We start from the raw sequence: 26,946 nt of genomic DNA, 5'->3' as shown, positions 1-26,946 counted from the left end.
GGTCATTGGGGACCTTATAACCTAGAAATTCAGCGTTTCTTGAATGGGTGTCTTAAGTGCTATCGACTATGAATTGATGGGGTCATGAAACAGATTTCCGCTTACATCGGGTGAATTATAATTGTTTGTTTCATAACTAAGTATTCTATTCAAGAAATAAATGTGATCATTTCAAAGAATCTGTTCGTTTTGAATTATATTTTACTGACTTTGGCGAAAACGAACTTAACGTACCTATAGTGTTGTCGTTATTATTCGAAAACAAAAAAAACACACACATAATATAATAAATATCTCTTCAGGAAGTTTGAAAATAGCACATTCATTTTTTAGGGTGGTTGTTTAAATGATCTATATGAAATCATTCTTTTCTAGGACTACTTTAGTAAGCAATTCACATACGGCATTTTTTTATTTTTACTATTTTAATGTAGTAAAAAAATAATCTTATAGTGATAATTCAAAAACAAAACGCGATAAAAAATTCAATATTAATATCATTCCATTTGGAAAGGTGCTCATAGAAGCTATATAAAGGCAATAATCCTAGCATTGAGCACTGGCCAACCGAATGGCAGTAATCGCTTGGAGAAGAGAATTCACATTTCTGAACCGCTTTTACATCACCGCCGATATCCAAAAGAAAATATAAAATTTCGTAGTTTTCGTACTTTTGAACACATAAATTCCGATCTGACGTTGTTATATATAGCGTTCACTAGCAACGTGTTATATGCAGATTGTTTTGAAATATTTATACGAAACGAAAATTACACTTTGTTTTGCAATAAGAACGGCAAGTCTTTTATCTTTTTTCATACGTTAAGAAGATAGCTTAGATATTAGCTTATTTTTTTATGAAATACATAATATTATGTTGTATTTGTCTCATGTTTAGGTACTTGCGTGATTAATATGTAAAATGTGCTTTATAGCTATGTAGCCATTGTAAACCAAGTCTAACAATATTGAATCAAAAAATTTAAAATCTTAAAACGAGCATTGACTTTCGTTAAAAAAAAAAGCTAAGACGAATTCAAGAAGCTTTCAGGAAGGGCAAAGATCCTTTGAATATGAAAATATTGGCCAGTACTTCGCAACAAGTGAAAAGAAAACATGCTATGAAAAGGACTTGGCCGGTAAGGTTTAAGCTTCACTTTAAGAAAAAAGGATTTTTTCTTCTAAAACGAAGTCAAATATATTTCACGAAAAAACATGAAATTTGTGACTTTACATGTAAACTTAGTGCGTAATATTAAATATGATTTAATTTTGTTACAGTCATCAATGCAATAGTTGTTTTTAGTGTCATAATACCCATTAACAAAAGAAGACTAATACATATATTCTATAGGTATTCCTTCAATCAAATTAGAATCCATTACATGAGATTCTAAACGGATAAAAGGAGACTGTCCAATTCCATTTTGATCTAGGAATTGGTGAGATGCATCACAGTCAAGATAATAGGGCACAAAGTCAACAGCACACATCCCAAACGCCTTTAGGCGAAGATTCCTAAGGTTAGCTAAATAGTGATAAAAGGATTACTATTTTGTTTTGTAGATATTAATGAAATGCTTGGAATTTGCCTGCAACTAGGGGCACGTACCTACCAATGTAATTCATAATAACGCATATCACATAATAATATGTAGAAGTTCTAAAATGTATGTAAATGTAATTGATATAAACCATTTTATTTATTTAGGTATCTTAAAAAATTATAAAAAGAACGAGAACAAATGCTAGATTAAAATTGTTGAAACGGACACTGAAGGTTATTCAATAGGTATGAATGCGAACAGATATCACGTTGAGATGTCACTGTTCAATAATTGGACGGCGTCCATTAGAATGAAGCCATTTAGATGACTTTGGTATTACAGTGTCTGCTTTCACCGATTTGATACACAAAGAGAGATACTACTGCAATTTTGGTCCTTTGAAACCCATAGTGATAATATGATTCAGAAGAAAATTTTGTAAGTTGGATGACGAACGTTCTGTGGAAGGGATTGTTGATGATAAGAATAATTTTATATTTATGAAAAACTCGGGTCCTGTTGGTGTTAGCCTTCTTAGCATATAGCCTTTCTCGATAAATGGGCTATCTAACATTGAAATAATTTTTCAAATCGGACCAGTAATTCCTGAGATTAGCGCGTTCAAAAAAAACAAACAAACTCTTCAGCTTTATAATATTAAGTATAGATTTTAACACTATTGCATAAATAAAGAAACATATTGCACAAACTGCAAGCCTGCTTATACCTAAGCAAAACAAATTATAAGCAAAGAGAGTGTACAGATTATTCGTGGTATATTTTATAAGGTATATTAAAAAAAATATTTTATGTCAGCACACCCAGAAAAAAAAATGACTAACAGATCCTACATCGTTCTGGTCATCTAAACAAAACCAAAGGAAAGTTTAAAATAGGGCTAAGGAAAAGGGAGTGATACAAGCTGCCCATAAACATTTACATTCTGAAGGTCAACCTCAAATAGAATTGCAAATTTGAGTGTCATTACATATTTATAGGGATAGGTAAGGAAATAGAGCCAATGACACCCAAAACGGTGTTAATGCGTTTAAAATTGACAATGCCAAGAAATAGTATTAAACGTACTTCTTTTATTTACTTATTTCGTTCAGTCTAAGCAAATATATCAAAGAAATTGCTTTGAAAAATATAAAAGAAAGCATTATTTGAAGCACACTTCACAAATTACGAAAAGGATATGAAATTATAAGTCTATTGTTATTGTTTACAATGTCAGAACATCGGTAAAGAGACTAACGGCTGCTTTGAAATAAATTTTCTTCTCACAATATATTTATTCCGATTTAAAAGCAACAATAAAATCGTAAAGTACCGATAACAAACCAATTGTTTCTCCGAATCGTAAAATTTATGTCTTTATCCCGCCTATTTATCGTAAGAAAGGAAGACAAAAGAGAAGTTTATGTAAATAATACTTGTAAAAAGCCAAATATTATGTTGATTTTTGTTTACTGACATGTTAATGTTGTAGCAAAGTTTTAGACAGTCCTAAGTTATTCTATGAAGGAAAATAAATATATCTTATTCAATTGTAATGTTTAAGTCAATTGATTCATGCCTTAATTTTACCTGTATCCTGATTTGCGCAGTGAACCAATAACATTTCGTCCATTTTGGCCGGAACTCAAAGTAGGAAAATTGAGCAATTTGTGCCAATTTCTACAAACTTTCATTTCGAATTTTATCGCTATTTAAAACTGTAAGCGTAAAATTTCAACAAATATTAACTTTAACATACCTAATATAAAATTGAGATTTATAAGTAATAGCTTACAATACTGTATTTTCTATTGAGAAACCGATTGTAAAAATAACTTTCCATTCCTCGGAAATAAATCTTACAGTTTTACTTAGCTGGTGTTTTTGAAGCAGGTGTCACCACTGAAAGCGTAACTACATCGAACAATACACGGTAGTTGTTAAAGTTTAAAGTTGAGGCAGATGCGAGTGGTTTTTGAACTGATTATTTATGCTCTCTGAACAGAATAGAATACCTAAAGCTGCCAAAGTTATGGTTCATAAACAATACACGATTTGCATGATAGAGTCATTAGTATGCGAATGGCAAAAAATAATACGTCTATTGGGATCATGACTAAACTTTGCCAAGGGTCTGTTGTTAAATATTTATTTATATTCCAATCTACAGGCTGAAATGAGATCATTTTCTCTTCTCTTTATTGCTCATAAATTTAACCGCGTTTTTGTTTAAAGTTATGTGTTTAAAAACTAATTATTTAAACCATACAGATCGTAAAATAGAGACGTCGTTTAAAAGCTTTCATATACTTATAGAATTTAGATTTTACAGCAGTTCTCACCTCTCAATATCCTAAATTCTTAATATAAAAATTACGCAGATATACAAATAACACACAAGATGCAAAACAACATAACCGTAGTACAACCGACGTACATTATTAGATTGCTCAAAGCCGAAAAGCCTTTCAATCGCTCACTTCATCACATTGATTGTATCCAGCAGTCAGACAATGCCTACTGTCTGATCCCGCACTTGACGTATTATCAGAAATGTTAATCACACTGATGTCCGATAGCGGCTGAATGGTTAAACTTGATAAATTGCGTATTAAGTCCCCATCCGGTCTATTCATATTTGCCGATGAAATATGGATATGTGTACGTGCGGTAGACGTATGTATAATTGTATAGTCAATACGTTTTTGTTATTTGTACGAAATTAAGATAATTTGTCACACTATTTGAAGTAAAGAAGACGTAGTGTTCATTTTGTATTGATTAACTTTAATAAAAATTTTGGTGAACAGTTGAAACAGTATTTTTGTTTCTGTATATTGGAATATTTTGTAAAAAGCTGTTGAAAATTAGGAATACTTTATTATCAAAAATTATTATAACATTTTTAAGATATCAAAAAATAACAGATAAATAATTGCTTTTCTTAGAAATGTTTCTTTGGAGAAACATAATAATTAATGAGCTAGCTATCTTTAGGTCTAACCCTTATCGGAGAAATGTGTAAATTATTCAAAAGTTTAGATCGTTCTTTAAATATAACTTTGTATCTAGAAATTATATTCTTGGAAGCGTAAATAAAATACTAATTAGTCATAACATATTCAATATCATGAGCGCAAATAAAATGAATGAAAATTTACATAAGTTTTACATGCGTAATTAAGCGCTCTAAAAATATCTAAAACGTTGATAAAGGCAAAAGTAAAGGTTAGACAGAATTCAGTTTTACATATTAATGTTTTATTTTAACGCGCAGTAAAAATGAATGCATTCATACGATGCAAACTTCAGTTATATCCTATTTCATAGATTAAACACCGCATGTCGAATAACTCAAATTTAATTTAAAAGTAATAAAATTACAAACAGAACTACAAACTGTCGTGTACAGAAATGTTTATGTATGAAGTTAGCCGCTATAAAGCAGATAGCAGAGTTAGCATACGACACAGTCGACCCTTCGGGAAATCTAACGCAGTCTTGAATCCGCAACGAACTTAATCTGATGGAGATGTAGCATCCATGTCAAGTTTTTCTCCTTATTCATCATGTTAATTAGAAAATTATTTATATTAACATTACCTACTAAAAAGTACTATTTAACGTTCGGGCGGTCATTTTGAAGACTTACTGCCGCAGTCACTTCAGAAATTTTAGAATTTAAATGGATATTTTTGTGGCCAATTACCACGTGCACTTATACATTTATATAAAGACGGTTACACAAGCAGATTCCAGAAATCTAATAACTTCATACAAAATTCTTCATTACAATTACCTATTTACCTTTTTCTCGAAAAATATAGCTACATCAAGCTACAAAAATTCAAACCCCTTTTAGATAATCAAATTAAAACGCCATACTACCAAATGGCCGTATCAAGCTATAAACTACGTGTTCAAATTCCCTAAGTTTATCAGTCACTAACAACGAAATTGCAGTTTTTCATCGCATGCACCTTAGAACAGCCAATTTTTCTCAAATGCTCGGCACTTTGCCAATATCGGAAAGGTTTAGTTTGTGTACCAACAAACAGTTGAATAGGGCTATTTTAAAAATAATATCGAAGAGATATAGTCACTTTAGAAATAGAAAAATTCTTATCCATCCAAAAAATGCGACTATTTCAATGAAATAAGTTGTTGATTAAGTGCCTATAAATTTACAAATACAACACATATTATTTATTATAATATTTTTCGCACATATTTCTCTGAACTAAAGTCATATTATATTATTAAGTAAATATTCTATACTTTTATGGGAAGTCATCCATTAGCAGTGTTTCGAAGCTGATCGAGCAATTACAGTCAAAAGTATAAGAAGTTACCGTTGAGTGATCAATTTAGGTTAACGTTGAAATATACCGTGATTGATAATCAAGACCGAGCATACTAAAAAGGCAAAATAATTCTCTAATCCGTATATAATACGTAAAAAATCTGAAAAGAACACGTTACACGATTCATCCATCTTATAAATTGAATAAAAATAGTTAATATACACATTTTATTTTCACGCAAAATAAACAACTGCCAAATAATGTACTTTGCCCAACTTTTTATGGATTGCGCTAGTTTTTGAAACATTTATGTTTAATATTAACTTGAAATTGAATCATAGGACAATATTAATTATTATTAATTATATCAAGCGACATTTTCCAGAATACGAATACGTGATTATTGCACTAGCACGGCACGGCGTTGTTATTAAAAACAACCAGACTGAGAAGATTCAATTAATTTGAGGTTCATTCATTGATTAATGGTTATACTGGCGAATCGGGTTATTATAAATTCAGATTTACCATAATTGATGTGCTTGTAAACAATGTTATTGTTGATTGCAAGGGTTAATCAAAGAAAGCCGAATTAATTATCAACTCTTCTATAAATATTATTTCGTATTAAATACAACTTTGTTATTTCTTTTGTTTGATTTATGCGAGTATTTTCATTTAGAATGAATAATTTTTGTTTTATTGTTGTATATTATTCCTTTATTTTTTGTATTTAACAGGTAGAAATTTATGAGCAGTCATATTCAGAAAAATAACACGTTATTTATATCAGGAATCCATCTATATTTTGCTCACCGACACTTTAGTTCCATACTTTACACATCTTAGTGACACAAAGAGAAAGTCATAAATATGTATCACATCGACTAATATTTTTTGCCAGACACACTTATTCACCGTATAAAAGATATTGTGTTAAAGGCTGAATACATTTTTCATCGAAAATAACACATATTTCACAATGAAATTCTTGTCGATCGAGGAGCCGCTTTGTCTTACTTCTTTTCTTTCATTTTTCTCGCTTGATTTGTGTTCTATGAGTGTTCCGTTGCACTCGTTCCGTGCGCTTCGGGGAATATTGAATATCTGTCATAAGTCATAAGTATTCGTACACTGACTTGTAATGTCTCCGAAACTGCTGTGAGACGTGTAAATTTATATAAAGTCCCGGCTAAATGAAACACACAAAACATATTTATCGCGTACGACCTCGATTACGATTAAACATAAATTATTTCGCGTCGCTGATCCGGAAAGTTGAGATTAATTTTTGTATTCACGGTTTGTCATCAATAGTCGAATTCTCTGGAGAGCTGGTGGAAAAACACGAAATGTTTTTTTTATTCTATTTCATAATAACGTATTTTCTTTCATCTCGCCAGAAACATTAGCGAGTGGAGAGAATTGCTTGGGAAATGTAATAATATCTTATGATCCCAGAGATGACTGTGTAAACATTCTTAACGGATCTAGGATTATTATCAGTCTGCGGGACAATGAATAATGAAACATCTTCCATATTTCCTTTGACATAAATGTGTTATACGATATCATCAAGAGACCGTGCATTATGTTATATTCATGTGTTTATATGAAAGTGTTCGGCTACAACATCTTGTTTGTTATCTTTCATTTTATGCATTTCTGAATTTGTTAGGATCTATGTAGTTTTTAATAAAACTGATATACAAGGAGAGGGAGCCTCATTATGGTTTTGTAAATAAGCAGTTTTTAACACAATGTTATAATTTAAAAATTCCCAGATTTTGAAACCAAAGTGACAAATTCTACATGTTTCCAAAATACAAAACAACGCAAGCACGAAATGACCATCTCAAAATATTTTTCACTTTTTCCTTCTCTGATAATATATTAATTGGCGTCTATAATAATTACTTAACTGGTCCAAATTGACTCATTCAAATTATTTACGAGTGATTACGTTGAAACAATAACTCATTCATTAAGTAGACGTGGAATGCCGAAGGGTGTAGGAACCTTAAAACGAAGACATTAAATAGGTACCTACGTATGAGGGTTTTATTACACCGAACACTCAGTCCCTTCTGAAATGAATGTTGAACCTACCCTTTACCTGTAGTAATGGCCAAACGAACTATTCTACGTAATTGGTTAATTCATTTACCGAAAATAGATTCGAATGTTTTAATTGAAATGCTATGTGTGGATTTAAATGGTTTTTACGTAATGTTATATGCGTATTACGTGGTAATTATATTGTAAACAATATATAATAATTCATAATTATTCGTCGTTGAATATACTAATCAAATTACGTTTGTATTTATATTTTACTAGCGGTCCGCCCCGGCTTCGCCAGTCGTCCGTGGTACATATTTACGTTTTCTCTACACAAGAACTATCCTCGTACTTCAAGGAATATAATAAAAAAAGAATTAACGAAATCGGTCCACCCAATCACGCGTGATGCCGTGACCAATGAAAATGGGTTTCATTTATATTTATAGATATTCAGTCATTTTTATCATCCAAATTGTATCGACCAAAACATGCATAGTTAATAATAATTAATATAACATATAAAGCTAATGATATCCACGACTGATGCAATTAAAGAATAACCAATGCAATCAGAAAGCTTCCATTTTCATAAATAAAAGTTCTACATCATAAAGAACTGTAATGCTGCATAAAGTATGAAACGATACGATCTAACTCATGCAGTTTTTCTCTATTTTGTGTGCTAATAACATTGAAGCTTAGGAACTCATTTTAAAACCAATCTCGTTTCTACCTACTAGAACCATCGCTTTGAATGACCCGTAAGGGAATGTTTCTTTAAATAAATGACTGTAGCACCTTTGGAAATGCCTTAGTGAATTGCAGTTTCTTTTATACTGCGGAATTTTAAATAACGAAACGCGTAAAGTCTATGAATGAATTTATAAATGAAGGGACGGATTAATTAATGTGTGTAGGTATTACTAGCTTTTCACCCACGACTTTGCTCATATTCACATTACATTTTTGAACAAGATCTCCGACTACTTTTCTGCCTTCTATTTCATCCACAAAAAATAATTTCCATAGGTTTTTGTATATTTAAGATTTTCCATCTTTATGTAGGTACAAATGACAAAAAATAACTTTAACTATTTTGAGATGAAAACGGAACGCACAAAATAGATTTTCCGTTTGAATGTAAATTTTATATATAGTTATAGAAGCTTACAAGTAAATCGGCATAAAAAATATCAATATTAACATTTATTTTTCACTTTTTAGGTACTGAACATAACCAAATGAGCTTCGAACTTTATGTTTGCAATTAACCTTATCACATACTTATATCTTAGTTCAATATAAAATAGGTCAATTTTTCACACTCAAAATTTATGTCACAATCGCATTATCGATCAAACGGAACAATCATAATATATTAATTTACATGCATATTTCGAATCGGGCAACGTAAATGGAGATTTCAATTTATTAAGGATTCCATCACAAACCGATTCGAATGAAACGATATGATCAATTCCATTACAGGTTATTTATGAAAATATTGAAATGATTTCCAAGCTCCGGATGTAATATGTAAGAAAACAAGATTGTGCTATAAATTGAGATACATTTTGTAGTTTGAAGCTCTCAGTGTAATTGAACTGCTTAGTTAAACTTATTACATACTTTTCTTTTATTTACTTTTGTCAAGCTGGAGGGAAATAAGATACCTAATATTAGAATATAAACGGAAAGGTGTTCTATCGTCGTTAAAAGGGGGACTCTATTTGTCGTCGTGTAAAAAATGTTGACGTCAAGTAAAAAAAAAGGTCCAGAATTTCTACTGGAAGATGATACTGTTATTTGTTAATGTTAAGCCAATGTGAAACTTACGCAGTAGTAGTTTTGATTTCATAATGCCCGGTTTAAATGGGCTTAATACTAAGTCCTTAGTGCTTGTCACTCCACTAAATCTCTATAGGTATTGAGAATTACGAAGTAACCGTTAACACATAGGAGCTAGTTGTAGGTATTGGTGACCAGCTTGTTTAAGACTTGGCACCGACTTCAAATCTATTTAGTAAATAGCATATCTATTTAATATGTAGTAATTAATAATATCAAATCTTTTTGGAACGAAGTTCCTTATCGCGCGTTGTGGAAGGGGGCTAAACGGAAAAAATTCTTACGAAAAGTTGTCACGACACTTTTTGCTAGAGTTGTAAACCGTGCGGCGTGCGCGTGGTTCTCTGTATGTCTATCTCTAACTTAACACTTCGTTCCACCCGGATGTCCCTTGACATCGCTCAAGTTTTTTATTATTAATAATAGTACCTACTCAATTAAAGTTGACTGATCTAGGCAATATTCACTAAATGAGCATCATGATAAACAAACTGCTACATTCGTTGTTAATACAAAATATCCTTATTCCGGCTATAAATAGCTAAATAAAGCATTTTGTTTGGTACACGGCTACACGTGAGGTAACGAGTCGCGGCTCCTTTGATCTCCGGTGCCATCTCCTTGCTTCTTTGAGAACTGATTGAGCGCAGCACCGTGAGTGCATACGAAAACGTCTGCCCCTTCCTCGAGATTTACTTTATTTCTATCAAAGCCAATGTTTATTTTCACATACTTTGACCTTAGTTCCAACTGATTTTACTAGCAGTCAAATTTCGTAAGGTAAGGTGGATAAACTTTGGCGCTCAAATTCTTTTTTATTTCATAAACATTACGTTTTTTATAATATGTCTCTCAGAAATACAAATGGAATATAGGTGTCTGAAAATTATATTCTTACCTTTTCTAATATCTATATAAAAGCTTCTTTTGTCCTATGTCGAATATTAATTTTATAGACCCAGTAAAATAACCAAATTCTGTATATTAGGATTATTAGGCATCACGCTTTAACATCTAGGTATATTTGCTACATGAAACCCACAAATCTATTTCAATATGAACGTTACTTCGAATCAAATTGTATAGATTGTGAATAGCAATTCCAATGTCCCTTATTACAGCGCAATCGTTGGGACATACCAGAGCTATCTAGCATTCTCTGTCCGGGCGGGCATATTTCGATAACGTCATGGGTACATTATTACGAGCTTGTAAGTTTGATTTTAATATTCATTTGCCATATTAACGTAAATTTCAAATAAAATAAATAAAAATGTTACATCACAGAAAATAATTTCAAAGTTATCTACAATCTATTAATAGGGATTATTTACTTAGATAATAATCTTTTCTGAAAGGTTGTAAGTGCTTCCGGATCGGATAGACAAAAGATAGACATTTAATTTACTTTTGCAATATTTTTAAATTTGTGTGTACTCGTAAATAATTTGGTTTATTTTTTTCTTTTTAAATTAAAATTTTGCTCTACATTTTTTCATAGCAATATGTAAATATTATATAGATTGACTGCTATTAAAAATAAAAAACATAATGGTACTTACTTCATTATTATAGTATATAAATTCTACTAATGATTGCAATGAACCGGCAAATGGGAATTTATAATGAAGATAGGGGTAAATAAGCTAATTACTAGGAAACGTGCACCGTCGCCTTGCTTTTGTTTTATCTCATTAAATCGTTAAGTCGCTTAGTACTTAAATGTTCGTGAATGAATATACAAATTCTTAAACATTTTTGTATAAGTTCGTTTAAGTGCTGTTTTTCTTTTAAATTTGTCTCTACTCCGAATATTTAATCGTTTAACTTATTACACGCAATAGTTAATATGATTTTATATCCTATTGCTTGAATTCATCAAGATTTTATTCAACAATTTATTATATTTTTATATTTCAAAGCAATTTTTTACATTGATAACTCATACATTTCTCGAGTGTAAATTCAAACAATGAATAAATCCAACGCAATATTAAATTAAACGGCTCCGAAATGAACATTTAATCAGAGAATCGAACCGTATATGGGTATAGGTTTAAGCACGTAGATAACAGAAAGCCACGGCAATTAGTGCTGTTCGATAGAAGCCGGCACTGTAATATTTGTGTGTGAGCAAGCAGGGAAATGTAATTAGTCGACGATGGGCGCTCTCCGCAGCTCCTAGTTTGCAGTCTCTAATTGTCCCCTTTACACTTCACTTGTACACCTGCGTTCAGCAACCATACACCTCGCCCTTTCAAATTTCAATAGCCGTTTAAAAAACACTCACCAAAATGTCCCGTGAATGTTGCAGTTGCCAACTTCAGAAGTTTTTAGATCCGGTGCCGGTGCTGCGTTATTTCTCGTTGGAAAAACTGAAACACTTGAAAATTTTACGCATATCCTTCGATATTCTGCAAGTTTTATACTTTCCGAACTCGTAGATAGCCGCTGTTGCTTCTTCGGCGAAGAATTTAGATAAAAAATATTGCAAGACATTGGAAATACTTGTTCGCGAAATGAAACTGTTTTCAAAGTATTTCTGAAATATAACATTTTTACTTGATAAACTTAGAAACTTAGGTGTTTAGTTAAATTTGCGCCATACTTTTTTTTTTATATGTTTCAATATATTAGGATATGTATCTATGAATAAAATATGCACGTTGCGCTATAACATGCACGGAGTCCGCAGCTGATATAAAACCACCCCAACGATGTCCAAGCAACCGATTACCAGCAACCGAATACTTCTACACCACTTCCACTAAATTTTAAACCAAACACAATTTTATTTTAAACAAGATTATCAGCAAATGCAATGCATTGAATTAAACTCATATTTGGCACTATTGCAAAATTCTACCACAAATTGGGTTCCAAATTTGATTAGTTGCCAAATACATAATATACACTATCATTAGTGGTTCTCGTATTGCGAAGTTGGCTACATTGTAATATGCAAAATTTTGCCAATCACTTGACACAATATTGTGGTTGCATTGCGTATCTCAATTTCCCTACGGCTAATTTAATTGTCTTGTTAACAATTCCACGATAATATTTTAACATTTTTCTTTCATTATTGAATAAAAAAAATACCAATAGTTGCAGGATAGTACAAATACATTAAAACTATATTTGCTTGCTAATCAATTAATGAATAAAATGATTCTATAAAATTTATTTTATTATATTAAATTAGATTAGTTCTTTATTAGGTATACGTTTATCGTTATAAAGTTTCAATGTCAAGTTCGGTAACTTTTACAAAACTTTAATTAAGTGCCCTTTGGCTGAAATGCATGTGTAAGACAAAGTCGGTATGACATAAAAAGGACTTATTGTTTACTAATTTCTTTCTTTCTTTCTTTAATAACAAAGTTCCACACGGCGCTCGGGAGGATTTCTGAAATTTGTTTTTAATGAGTTATCCAAAGAAAACGTCTCTCAAGATAAAGTTGCCACACAAATCCTTTGAAAAGGTTACAAAGTTGTGCCTACCCGAAAGTTAGGGTCACGGCTTGAATTCCAAGTTAATTAACTGTTACCGACAGCCTTAGCGGCCAAATCCCGTGTTCATTTTATAAAACATGATGCTTACCATCCCTGATTTATGTAAGGCCGGCGAGGACCGTGATAATTATAAAGTTAATTTTAATTTCACGTAATTACGTTCCCATCCCTGCCCGCATGTATAAACATTCGCTTTGTATTTATGCTTTCATGACATTTCCACTTTTGAGGATCAAACATATTTTATTCTGCGTTCATATTTAATCTGCGTTCACAAATTATTTAATTTTTTAATTACATATAATTATCATACATTGGGCTTTTAATTAAATTCAAGAATAATTAACAACAATGTGTTCACTTACAATATTATCTTTAATCAAAACCTCATTATATTTATATTCTTTCGAATAACCGATAAACGTTAAACTAAAGAAGTGATTTGATTTTCTGCATCAGATATTTCAAAGCACTTTTCGAAGTAAAGAAACACGTAATCTTATATAAACCTTTAGTATTTGTTACAGTGATGTTTCCTTCGATACTCGGTATTGGTATTGGAGTAGTGCTGTTTCCTAAATCAATTATAAAATGAAACGCTGCCAGCATCTAGAAACGATACAAGCCAAGCATGTAGGTACAGGTAGATGAAAAGTTTCAAAATAAATATGGAGTAATTTAGAGCCATTTCAGATTTGAAAGGAAAAATTATATGAGTAGGTACTTATTAAGTAAGACAGTTTTACTATGCCTATTGGTGACATCTTATGAATAAATTTAAAATACGATGTAGGAAAAATTTAAATTATATAAAGTGCAATTAACAATTTTTTTAGGAAATATATCTACTATATTAGACATAAACATGTAATTTAAAAGTTAAATATACTTAAATCTCTTTAAAAATGCAAATCAAAGTTTGATTTTTCATTCAATATATTTTGTATTGTTTTATTACAAAAGTTCTAAGCTATTTTTCAAAATCAACTGGATTCAAAATACCTATACTTTTATAGCCTATATATTAAATAAATAAAACACTGAAGCCGATTCCAAGATCAATCAAAGCTAATAAAGCTATCTCGATAAAAATTCCTTTTCGTCGCTAAAATCCTTACTCGGTCCCGACCGGTCAACTCCCCCCTAACCGAATTTGTTTCATCAATCAAGTACGTAGATGCTATAAAGCGAACATCAATCACATATACATATGGATTGATCAGCGAAAGTTTCTGAAAAAGGTGTTTCTCTCGTGCTTTTAGCGTACTCTAGTTGACGTGACTTTGATAAATTATTTGCTTACGCAACGCTTCTGAGTTCTCTCACGTTTCGAATGCCTGTCGCGTATCTATTATTCATTTCGCTGTGATTTCGGTTGATTCTACATGTGATAAATTAAATCGTGTCTCGTAATTTAGGTTGATTGAACCTGATGTATGCCAAAGGATGGTGATTGTGTGAACGTAAACACATCCATGGCTTTACTGCTGAAAGCGTTAAAAATTGAATTTTTTTCAGTAAATTTTAGTTTGATAAAAGTTGGTAGGTATACGAGGTTAAAAGGCAGTTTCGTAGTGCAGGCATATTATGTAATGCTGTAAGCGGGAAATTATTGGAAGTTGGAAATCGTTAAGTTATCTAACTTAACAAATTACAAGCTTAAAGCTATGAAGAGGACAACAATTCAATATTTAAATTTAACTTACACTCGGTTACTAGACGATAATTTAGTGGGAAAATTAACAATTAACAGAGCAGTAAAATACAGTAATAGGAAGCTCCAGTAGTGATTATAGTACAGACACTAAGTACACTATTAATTATGCCAAGAATAATAGTACCAGTGAATTTAGACGTGAAAATCCAAACGAGCGATGTAGGCAGCCATGTGAAATATGTATATTTAAATAATAACGAGTGGAAATATTGAAACTGACAAGAGTATGGGGAAAGGCGCCGCTTTGATAATTATACACCTGGGTAAACGTGTAACGCTATTACGGTTACAATCTTGATAGATTTCGTGTCTTGTTTCATTTTGTCATCCATTTTATGTAATTAATATACCAACATGTCGTTTAAGTAGACTTTATACTATTAAGTTTAATATACGTTGGAACACAATTTACTAACCTGAATTTAGCTTGATGTTAACATGTTCTGAATGATAATTTTACATGTTAATACTATAGAGATAATATTATAGAGTTTTATCAAAACATTTTTTAACCTTGAGAGTACACCGAAATAAGTTGTGACAAACATGGAACATAGAGCTCGGAAATTACAAATCGAAATATTCTTATTAATATAATTTATTTTGCCTAATTTGCTTGAAATTCTTCTTTTTATTTTTTTATTATTTTTGGACATGAGATGAAAGTTTTATGTGTCCATATAAATAGAATAAGCCATGTCATGGACCCATTTTAAAATCACTTATCACGACGCAACATGAGTTTAAAATGATTACGAATATCGATGAAAATAGCCTAAGGTAGGTGGCAATAAAGGGAGGTAAAAGGGCAGGTGGTTTCCAGATCAGTGCACCCTAAGCTTACCTTCGAATAATAAACGTTCATAAACATAAACATTTGTACAGATTGTTTTGATCCCAAACTATGACGAACCGTGCTTACGGCAACAGACTGTTTAATTTTGTACATAAATCACTGTTGTTGTATGTTCTTATGAGTTTGGTTAATTGATAAGTTCTGGATTATGTTACCTTCCAAATTTGTTTGCTCTATGGCCTATGCACTCGTTAATAATACTTTATTTCAATCACATTATATTATGCAATGTAAGAAAATATTCCATTACTGATATTATATAATATAGTTGAAGTTATTGAAGTTATATAGTGGTTTAAATTAAATTACGCATTTCGTCTCAAGTAAATTAACATCCGATCAATATAAATTAATCATGAAAAAAATAATAAATACGTCAGAAACACCCTTATCAAAGGAAATGACAGATAAGGCACTTCTTTAGAAGTTTTTTTTTTTTTAATTTTAAAAGAAAATTAATTATTTATTCTATAGAAGCACTGAAAAGATTTGCGTAATTTAATTCGCGAGTTCAAGTTTCGCATCAACTCAAGAAGGTTGTCAAAAACGGAATGTTAATAATTATAGTCGCAAGGTATTTATTTTAACGTTCCTTCTTCATTGAGTCCCAGTTCTTTTGACCGGCTATATAGCGGTCATTAAGCAACGCTAAATTAAGTGCCGCTTTGTGAGAGTACCGCGTGTAGACCGCTCCTGCAGAGACCGGCTTGCATTTCAATTTTTTTCCCCTTTTTTATTTTCTCTAAAAGCTTTTACACAGAAACTGCGAGTTCAATTAAAAATCCTCGTTTCAGCCAGTATTCTTTAATAGAGTTGATTGTTCAATTCTCATATTTTTGACGATGTTCCGTATTTTAAAGCGGCAAAACGTTTTTACTAAGTATTATAAGAATTTGGTTAAGCTTCGCTTTTGTTCTGTTTATGGAGTAAAATGTCACTTTGTTATTTTATTTATCTTGTACCTAGGCACTTTTCCTACTAGTATATATTTATTTTGGTCTCATATTGATTAAATAAAATGAATGAAATAAATGAGAGCGTAATAACATTTTAATTAAGTAGTTGGTTAATCTCTCACTTTTGACATTGAAATCAGCATTAATTTTATAATTTTAATCATTTAAAGCCGTCCAAATTCATTTATTCTTCAACAATATGGATACAACACGTTCAATTTTCCTTCACAACCTTTATTTAATTAACTCTCTCTAATTAATGAAAGCAGTAGGTGCCTAGTTAAATTTCTCAACACACCGCGTTAAGTGAAAAGTTACTACGCGCGTGATTCCATTTAACCAAATATATAACAAACTCAAGGAAAGTTTGTTACGTTATGTAATTTCCTTTTTGTAAAGCATTATACAATAATCCTTATCACCTCGCAGCTGTTCGCTCATTACTTATTCATTTAACAATACAGAATTATGATGAAGTTTTAGCCGAAATCTCGTGTTCATTATACTCTGCATACGTATCGTAACAGCGAATAATTATTGCTGGATGGTTTACAGAGTTTGCGTTTATTAATTACTAGCTGTTACCCGGAGATTGGTTTACTTTGACCCATTCTATTTCCCCTTAATATAGAGTATCCTATATCTTGAATGGAACTATCAGTCATTCATCGAAGAAATACATAGATAGGCAGAATATAATTCTCATAAAAATTGACAAAAGGATTTGATCCTTACAGTGAAAACGCACATCACTTTTCAATATTGTATTCTTTCAATTTTTATAGACTATCATAATGTTCTACAGTTAATTATTATGCTCAACTTTTGTTGCATTTACATGGCTTCTTGTATACTGAATTAACAACTGTATTGTTGTTAAGTCTTTATTAGAATCATGCGCTGTGGCCGAAAGCCATATACAAAATTTATAGAAATAATCTATTACCTTACTTTAGATTTACAACTACAACATATTTGAATAATATTGTCTGTAAAAGAATGAATAATGCTACACTATATCGTATATTATCAGAGTAACCTAACATTATCTTTTGTAAGCAAAAATTTCATAATGGAATTTTTCATCTTCAGCCGAATTCCAAGAGAGCATAAACTTCCGCAATATTTGCTTTGGACTCAATTACACCGACTCGGGATCGTCAGAAGCCTTTCATTTGAGGGGATCCATTATCTTGAGTAGCTTCTTTTTTCTTATGGGACGCGTGCTCTTCGCCATTAGGGTCCAAATTAAGTGGCCCTTTGAAACAAATGCCTACGTGTAAACCACTCGGTCTGCAGCAAAATGCGGTCGCATTCAACTTTTTCCATCTTACTTCACTCTCAATTGCTTTGCATTAAAAGCAGATTTATGTGGGGCAACTTTTGTATTTATTTTTCTAGTTTTCACCGGCAAACAGGCATCTGAATGCAACGCGAATGAGAAAAATAAGCCGCGGAGAATTTGTACGTATTATAAACGAGTTACGATGGGAATGGTAGTTAAATACTAAAAACAATTTTATCATACAGAAGAACGACTCAATAAACTGATCACTTGGTTGATGAGGTCGCATCGGTTAAAAGGCGAACCATTTTAAAAGGAAGCAACTTTTGCCAAACTTATCAGAATCTTATTGAAGCCAACGAGTCGCTTTCGACAAAGTTAGCGTTTTGGAATCGAGTTAAGATCCATTAACTATTCGCGGTTTAATTTTCTCGGAGATGAGGTTTTAATTCCACTTTTCACAAGTTCGTTCCATAACACTTTGTACCTCAATTGCCTTTTGCCCTAACTTTATATAATCTAAGTATTGTGTACCTGAATATAATTGGCTATTTGGAGGTGTGACATCAAAGGAGCCGGTTTAATCAACAAAGTTTGTTCAAATTAATCACTATTAATATGTATATGCCGGGTATCGATGGCTGAACTCTGGAGGTATGTTTTCATACAATCAAGGAATTTTCTATATTAAAAAGGGATATTTAGAAAACTATTTCACAATAGTTTCCACAATAGCTAGTAGCAGGCCTGTATAAATTTGTATGTGTTAGTAATAACAGGGTCAACTGCAAATTTATGCAGATAGAGTTCATTTCGCAGCTCTACTGTGCGTGGCGATACATTTGTACAGATAGCAACGGATTTATATGAAGAATAAATAATAACATTAAATTATCATTATATAATTGTGAAGCTTGATAAACTTTTTCGTCTTATAAATTTTGATCAACATATAATATTTTACATTTTTCTCAAATTAATTTATCACTAAAATACCAAATTGTCTTGGTCTCGTGACCCCTAGACAGACATTTGTTCCTTGATCGTTATATCTTACGGATAAAAAGGCGATCCCTTAGTGCCTAAAGGAAAGAAACTTGTTTTTTCGGTCAAAGGAGAACTTATTAGTTTTATTTAAACTTCAACACGCTTTTTACTAGTCAATGAAATGCTACATAAATATAGAAAAAAGAGCTTGTATGCTCGGCAAATCAAAGATACAAAAATCATCGCCTTACTCCATGACGTGACGACATTGCTATGACGCGACCTTGAAATTGTACTTAAACTTTCACTTCAACAAATAGAAATTTAAGACCCATTTTATTTTACTTATTAAACATAAACACAGCAAAAATAATGCTCCACGAAACGAGAAACCCTTAAATTTTAATCATCTCGCCATTACGCTTCGTTCAAGGAGTGTTTTCTCAATGCATTTAAGTAAATTGCTATAAATATTTAAAAGAGCTCCTAATAATATCTTTCCACATTTTCTTATCCCTTTTTCGTTAATTTTAAAAATGATTAAGCTATTCAATTATCATTATAATGTAATCGTTGTTTACATAAACTCCAGAGAAACGGAATATGTAAGATATAAACAACTATTTCGATCACTACATTTTCATAAAGATAAATGTAACGTATTTTTTATACCTACATTGTATTGGTTTCTCAAATAAAGGCGTAAAATAAAGCGTACCAGCTTCATTTTATAATTTGGGTAACTTTTGGGTTTACTTCTTAACCATAAAAATATGTAAATAGAATTAAGGCAGGTGATTTATTAAAATTCATTTTTAAAATTTATAACGCTTGAAGACGTTTGAAAATTGCTGTGGGAAGTTTTAAGACGGGTACTACATACACGCCTGATACCGGCCACAAAGCTATTTGTCTTTAGAAGAATATATGATTCAGCCAAGTTCATTGGGAGTGAAACGTGATGGAGAAATAGCCTTTAGAATAAGACGGGATGAGTTCTTGAATCCGTAGGCGATTTGGGACTTTTACCTACAGGTTATGGTTAATATCATTTCATAAAATAGCCAATTATCTTTCCTACTTATATATATTAAAAATACGAAAGTTTGTGAGAATAGATTGTATGTTTGTTAATATTTTTCGAAAAGCTCCTTTACGGATTTGGATGAAACTTTACAGAAAGGTGTAACAACAGAATAAAACTTGAGCTTATAAAAAGCTAGTAATTTCATAATTTTGAACGTTTATTTGTTTCAATAATCTTTACCTAAACACGTTAAATTAGCTGTAAAGTAAATAAACAAAATAATATAAAAAAATTCAAGCTCATAGTAATTAGTTCATTAGCTGTTCTAGATTAGGCAATGCATACCGTATTCATTTCGCGCTTGAGGGTGCAGGATTTGTAAATGTTATTTGGGTTTATTTATGTTATTTAATATTATTGTTTTAAGTGAATGAGTAAACGAGCTAGTTTTAAGTGATTAATGGACCGAAATGCTGGAAGAGAAACACTATCTAAAAACGTAGAGACAGGTTTTATTATATCCGGGCCACTTCTACAAGTAAAAAGAATGATAAAATACTAATAAAAATGAAATCCATTGTAAAATGACAAATTCATAAGTGAACCTACAGATTTCCTCATTCTCATTGCTGAACCACGTAATAAAGGAAGAACTACGGAATCTAAGTGTATATTGCACAAAGATTTATCAAACTGATACCTGTAGTAAAACACTTAATGTGACGCCCAAGAGATGCCCGAAGTAATGGTGAGTCGTTAAAATTCTCGACTAAAATAGTCGTATGTAATAAATATGTCCTGGGTGCACATTCATTAACCCAGAAATGCAGCATATAATGTACATCCGCGTACAAACCTCTATTAGGATAATGGAATAGTGGTGTTAAGCTCAAAGAATGGCCGACTGGCGCGTCGCCAGCCCGGGGAAGCAAAACGTGCATTATCAGTGGTGTCACTTGATGTAGACTCGCGCTTAGCTCTTCGAGCCAGTCTTAAGTTGAACACGTGTGCGGGCTGGAATCTTCTAGATTCACGGGAACATTTGTTGGATGGAACGATAAATTTGATGGCAGTTGGCACCAACTACAATGTATTGGAAAATATGCGTGCAGGTTATTTTAAATCCTTTGTTTCTAGCTGCGTAAGCGTCGCTCGCGTGGACTACAAAAATACTTACATTTTATAACGTACTTCTTATGACATTTGTTATAGATGAGTACCTACTTAATATGTTATCTAACCTAGGTATATGTTAAAAAACAAAATCAATAAACACACACGTTTAATACCGCACCGAAAAATAAATATTAATTGAATCCACTAACCTATTTAACTATATTCCAATATTTTGCAAATAAATAGTTGAATTCTATTCGGTTTATACTCGTATGACATTTGTGAATTTGTAACTATAATCCTATAAATATTTTTATCATATGTTAGGCTATTGGATATAATCTACTCAGTTAATAAATATTGAAATTGGAGCTTGACCTATAAAAATGTCTGACTACAAAATATACGGGCTAAATTGCTTCCTACTTCAAATTTTATTGTAAAAAAAGTAGCTGTAAAAATATTGATTATAACCTAACGTTTACAAGAAAATGTTCTAGAGCAAGACTGTGCATTTGTGCACTTATGTTTGCTTTTCTTTCCTGTCTCTTTAAATAAATGTATATGTGAACAGTGAACGACAAATACGAGAAAACTGCAATATTTTGCATGTTTCTAGACAAACATTTTATGCCAATTCCTTAAAAATAAAAACATTGGATATTGAGATAGTAATAATATTATAATAAAATTAAGCCTCTATTTTTAATTATTATCTCTATGGCTATCTGGCTCAAACGTTATTAAAATTTGTAATTACACGAGTCAAGGCGATGGAAATTTACCCAGTTTGGATTTATAACCTAAAAATGGTTTAAATAATTATAAATGTATCCTACGAATTAGAGAAGTTAAAAATTGCACTCTTTGAATAAAGTATTAAGTATTTGGAAAGCTTTTGCACGACGACGATAAATGCGTTAAACTTACGTGAGTATTTTCAAATTTTTTTTTTCATTACTTTGGGTACATTTTAGAAAGTAATCAGTCAACGTGTAATAACTAACCTATTAAAAATAACATTAGTCCCAAAATTGAAGATATATAATGTGACGTAGGTATATTCTCCCATTCATTAATCATAAACATTTGGTTATTATTTAAAGAAAGGAATAATTATTGTTTCGTTATAATTTTTCAGTGGAAAATAAAAAGCATTTCCTTGTGCCATTTTACTAATTAAAGCAACGCTGTTATTGTGTCTCTTAATTATAATTTCTAAGTCAGAAACAAGAACGAAAAAGGGTGTTTCTTTTAAAATTAAAGACACTTTTGTTTGTATCGTATCTGATCTCATGGTAATATTATTTTATGTCTTAAATTAATGATTTAATAACTCAGGCCCCGGAACCACAGACACAATAGAAAATCTATTGTGTCTGGGACCGATCGGGCCGCTTTCGGCTCAATGGGTTAAATGATAATATGCCATATTAAGATAAATAACGACACTTAATGCTAAAAAATGAGGATTAGCAATTCATCGTAATCAAACTCAAACAAACTCAAACGTTCATTTATTCAATTAGACTACTATAATTTAGTAGCACTTTCGAATCGTCATTACATAATTATTTTTAACATTTACCACCGATTCGGAAAGCAGTATCTATGGAGAAGAATCGGCAAGAAACTCCATAGTTGCTCTTTTAACATCATGTCAATATTACATAATATGTAACTTATATCTAACTACATAATATATCATCGATCGAATCGATTTGATAAGTTCATTTTTTTAAACTACTTACTAAAAGTTTTGAAACTTTTATATATATTCTTTTTCGCAAACCTATCAACACCAACCAGTGTACATTCTATCCTCACACCCCACCTTTTTAGTTACATTATGGTTAGGGAGCCAGGTGCAAATTTGGTTAATTATTTCCTCTCAAGAGATAAATTCGTCAGACGCATCAGAGTACAGTATTATAAAGCCTCGTGAACGTCAGCTGGCGCTCGGTTGGGGGGGTGAGTGGTTGTAGCCTCCCACGCAAGTAGGAAAAAAAAATACATTTATTCATTTCCTCTCAGCTAAAAATTTGTCAAATTGTAGCTAACCCAATATCTCAACGAAAAAAAAATAATCAGCTGGTTACAACATGGTGTATTATACGTCAGCTGGTGTCTCGAACATGAAAAAAATAAAATTATTTTCCGTGATTTCCTCTCAAACTAAAATTTACCTGATGATAGCTTATATGTAACTGTGGATATATATATAGGTCAGCTGGCTGTATCTGGGTGGAAAAACCGTCAGCTGATACTTTGAAAGTTATTACATAGGAGTTAGACAGAAGCATCTATTGCCAATTTATATGCATCAACTGACTAGGTTTTCCTCGAATTATTGCTAGCTGATTTTTTTTTATTTATCGCATCAGTATATTAACAATCAGCTCACAAATTTTCATCTGAGATGAAATGACGTATCTTTAATTATTATCGTTATTTTTAAAAATTCAAGCAACACACGCTAGCATAATATAGACTGTAATAAGGTACTTGGAGGTGGTTAGTTGTGCACATGATTACACTACGTACATTCAGCCACATCGGTAAACATGTTTTTACAAATATTATAAACTGCATTTAAAAATAACTATCATATCATCAAATTCACATAACTACATAAAAGTGTAACAAATATGAAATAACCCACTAAAAACATTAGTTAACTATAATTATTAAAAAAATAATAGTATAATATATAATTAATAAAGTTATTACTTATCTTTTACGGGGACTTATGTTGATGGAATTCCACGTATCTCGATGATTTTGTTAATGTCTCATTATATTCGAGACACCAGCTGACGCATAATACACCATGCTGTAACCAGCTGATTATTATTTTTCGTTGAGATATTGGGTTAGCTACAATTTGACAAATTTTTAGCTGAGAGGAAATGAATGAATATACTTTTTTTTCTTACGTGCGTGGGAGGCTACAACCGCTCACCCCCCCAACCGAGCTCCAGCTGACGTTCACGAGGCTTCATAATACACTTTGATGCATTTTACTAATTACCGCTTGAGAGGGACTTGGTCATAAAATCTGCTTCTGGCTCCCGGACCATTAGACATGATTATGGCAAAACGTATACATTTCAAGCAAAGTACTCCCACAGGAAGATGCTGTGGACGAGAGCTAGTTGAAAATAAAGAATGTTTCAACTTTAATCTGTGTTTCAGTTTATTTTATCTGTGCAGCGTCCCAGATAAGATTGAAAAGAGTAATGTTTTTAAAAAGGAATGGCAACGTATTTCATTCGAAACACGACTTGTGCATCAGTGTCCCACACAATGAGGGCTGTGACGAATACTGCTGGTTAAAAGATAAATTGTTCAACGAAGATTTTTTATCAATTTATTAATGGACTCGACGAATATTTTATACCTTGCGGGCGAAAAGAGATATGAGTTTAAGCTTGGCTTTTACACCATCTGGCTTCCTTTGCAATGAGGATTTAATTGAAATTTACACTTGTATGGAAATATTTTCAAGTTAATGAGATAAATATATATTATTATTTAAGTGCACTAAAATACATTTTAGTTGAAGCAATGATGATTCTGCCATGGGACATGGGAACAGATTGAAATAGGCAAAAGGACAGACTAATTAAATTTAAAAATTACTTGGTCACAGCATTTAATAGTATTTCACCTAAAACGAAGAGTTCTATCTCACTAAGCAACAGAATATTTTAAAATTTACGAACAACACTAAAATAAATAAATAAAGTCTGGTTATTTATTTATTTATTTAATTTATGGAACACACAACAATAAATACACATTACATAATATATAAGAAGACATTATCTAATTAATTGTATCTAATGTATTTATCAATTATAGGTGTACACAACATTCGCATTAATAACACTTATACAATTAAACATAAACGAAAGAAAAACATATTTCAAAAGATTACAATCAGTGTTGCTGCTATTATCTTTTCCTTTCTAAAATCGCAGTTCATAAAGCAGATCACGTAGTTTCCCATATAGGAAAATAGATCAGTAAAACATACGCGGAAATACGCGGCTGATAAGCCCCACAGAGGACGGGGGACACAATAAATCATGGATGAAAATCATTCCCTTTCGCCGTTACCATCAAACTGTAACTATAAATTCTTCTTCAGCTTTCCAGATTACTACTATACTTTTTAACAAGAAATTTAACTATTTACTAGGTATATTTTAAATGTTTATATTAACGTCAAAAACCATTTTTACCGACCTACTGTAAAATGTTTTTTTTTTGTCTAAATCTTATGTTCTATGTAGGTACTAATTTTATAGAACAGAATTCATAACAGTGGTAGTATTTGTTTAGTAAAAGGTGTATTAATTCCCCACACTAGAAAGTATACGAGTACGTGACATTCACCATTGGTGCAAATTGACTAAACATAAAACATTAGTACAGAAAATTATCTGATATTTTTGCTGGATACGTAACAGACGTGCATAGAAAGCTTTTACGTTGTTTTTTGTTTTGTGTCACATAAGTCGGATGGAAACACCATTAAGCAAGTTAGGTTGAATTATTTGTACCTTACGAATAATATTATATATACAGCATTACAAATAATGCTTTTATATTATGATCTATTTTATAATAAGATATTATTTACTAATTCTGCAATTAAAATTATACAATTAGTAAATAATTTGAACCATCGCGAATGAAAGGTTTCGAACTTCGTATCAATTAACATGCATTTAAAAGTTTTATTATTTTTTTTTTATTTTTCCTTGTCCGACCGAATATCTTTGGGCCCATACCATTTGTTAAAATAATTACTATTAAGTACTGGGTTCGATCAAAATGAAAATAAACAGAAAATATGCTCATCATTAGTAAAATTTTGGGTTACCCTCTGCCCTGTCGTGTCTGTCATCTATATAGGTAGGTACTAATATTATAAAGCTGAAGAGTTTGTGTGTTTAAACGCGCTTATCTCAGAAACGACTGGTCCGATTTAAAATTATTTCGGTGTAAGATAGCCCATTTGCCGAGGAAGGCTATATAGGCTTATATATCATCACGCTAACACCGACAGGAGCGGAGCCACGCGGGTGAAATCGTGGGGCAAGTTAGTTTAATCAGAAATAAAATCAAAATGTTAATAGAACAATCAAATATTTTATACAGAAAAATACCTCAATAGTGGCATAATACCTTGGTATTATTTAAATCACTATTCACTGATAACTGAATCTTGGAATAACAAAAGATGCCTTTGTTATTTCAAATTATTTCTGCCACAATCCATGAAACCAACTAATATTGTTTAATTAAAACGATACCTTTTGTCTGCTACAATTATTTAGGGATATAAAATTGTATTGATTACAAAAGATGAATGATAATTTGGTGTTCTTTTCAACAATTTAGTTACTTAACTAGGTTCCAGTATATTTTATGAAGTAACTTGGTTTATACCATTCAAAATTTTAACTATTTTTATTTGCCTTTTTTTACAATGTGATGAGCTGATTTCATCTATAGGAGTATCCAGAAGACACTAATAAGTATATCTCTGCACCCTTCAAAGCTTTATTGGAATAATTAAATTCCACTTTTTTTTCAAGTACCTACTAACAAAGTGGTATTCATTACGAAAATAAAAACAAGGATATTGTACCTAGGTAAATTCTTTAAGTGTAAGCAATGTTTTCTAATACTTTATCAATATTTTCTTTACT

Source organism: Colias croceus, chromosome 11, assembly GCF_905220415.1.
Source record: "Colias croceus chromosome 11, ilColCroc2.1".
NCBI classification, from domain to species: domain Eukaryota; kingdom Metazoa; phylum Arthropoda; class Insecta; order Lepidoptera; family Pieridae; genus Colias; species Colias croceus.
This window is presented reverse-complemented; position numbering follows the sequence as displayed.